Below are 1,618 nucleotides of genomic sequence, written 5' to 3'. Positions count from 1 at the left end.
AAACCACCTAATAAATATTCCTGACTTTGGACTGCGCAAAGGATACTCAGGTTCCTTTAAAAGGAACCGTTTCTGAGATCAGTGACTGATATTTTTCATGACTCCAGATGGGTTCCTCCCAGCTGTCGCCTTGCCCGGCACCCCCTGCATCCCACCCCACCCGCTCTGCAAAGTCGAGGGCCTGTAATTTAACCACTACCCAAACAGACCTGCTCCCAGTCTCCTTCCATTACAACCTCTTCTGTTCCTGAGTGCCCGTAGGGTCAAGCTTCTGTAAGAGGGAAAATCAGGTCACTTTTAAGAAGAGAGGAGTTGTTGTCCCCCCCGAGTAGGATGTTGAACCTCAGGCTCTGGGTTTGGGGGTGGTAACAAGCCAAGCTGCCCCCAGCACGTGATGAATGTGGCCCAGCAGCCCAATCCCCTCTGGCATGGAACCTCCTCGCCGGGCCGGGCCAAGGACAGCCAGTACCCTGGTGTTCCCAGCATGACGTGACCAAAGTGCAGAGCCCCTGCATGCACCGGCACGCCCCTCTCACCGAGTCCCTCGGCAACAGGCTCAGAGGGGCCCCTGTGGGACGGTCCTATCCTGTTCTCACCAGGAAGAAAGCCCTCCGATCTGGGACAGAGGGAGCCTAGTGGTCGGGGCTCTGCAGCGGGGTCTCCCCCTGGGGGAGCTGGCAGGGAGAGAAAGAGCCTGGTCTCGCTTCAAATACCAGGCTCCACCCTAACAACTTGGACGCAGTTCCTTGAATAGTTGTTTTGTCATTGGCTGTTTGCCCTCAGGACCGTTCCCAGAGTCCAACTGGTGGCTTTTCCACTTTCACTTTGTCTTTACTAATTCCCACCAGTTTCACTGGGGAGTGAAACAGCAAAGCTCTGTTGCTGTCGTTACCACCATTCGTGTAGTGGGGTGTGAGATCGGCTCCTCTCAGAAAATTAATGACTAGAGACCAGATGTTCAAAAATCCTGCCTTTAAGAGTCACTGTCTTAACAGCTGCTAAGAAGAACACAGGAACAGCCCCTTTCTCAAAATCAGGACTGTGACCTGGCACTTATTTAAATCCACAAGTTCAAATGGCGTTTAGAATAAAAACACTTCCAACGTTAAAAAAAAAAATTACAACAGATAACAAACTCAATAAGTGGTCATTTCCTGGCTTAATTTCTTACAAGGTGTGTATGAAGACTTACAAAACAACTTGAATGACAGAGAAAAACTACAGTGACTGACTGAATCTATGATCTGACTATAGAGAGAGAAGAGTTCTGGGAGCATGTGGACAATCGTCTAAATAGTTTTTAGGCACTCAAATCAAGTGAATTCCAAGTATATTGACATACTTTGACAAAGAAGCATCAGTTATATTTTGCCTGAGAGAAACAAAATGAGCAATCTTTGTGATGCACTCAGCACTTAAGAACACTTGGTTTATCAAGTGTTGATCCTGTGCCTTGCAATATTCTATGATAAAGTTGCGTACAACTGGGCATGGGGAGACTTTAGCGTGCATTAAAAAGTGTTACAGGTTCCGTGATAGGAATAGGGGTTATGATGCGGTACAATGGAGAGGTGGTCCTTTCGATCTGGACGAAGCTCCTTACGTTTCTTGGATCTGG

General features: G+C 48.1%; 1 protein-coding gene across 1 annotated transcript in view; it reads left to right on the top strand.

The window, feature by feature from the left end:
* LAMC1 (laminin subunit gamma 1) overlaps positions 1–1,618 on the top strand; it is a 175,939-nt gene that overhangs the window by 583 nt on the left and 173,738 nt on the right. The window lies entirely within an intron of this gene.

This window comes from Suricata suricatta, chromosome 3, assembly GCF_006229205.1.
Source record: "Suricata suricatta isolate VVHF042 chromosome 3, meerkat_22Aug2017_6uvM2_HiC, whole genome shotgun sequence".
Classification (NCBI taxonomy): domain Eukaryota; kingdom Metazoa; phylum Chordata; class Mammalia; order Carnivora; family Herpestidae; genus Suricata; species Suricata suricatta.
The sequence above is the reverse complement of the archived record's forward strand: the minus strand, read 5'-3'. Positions and strand labels throughout refer to the sequence as shown.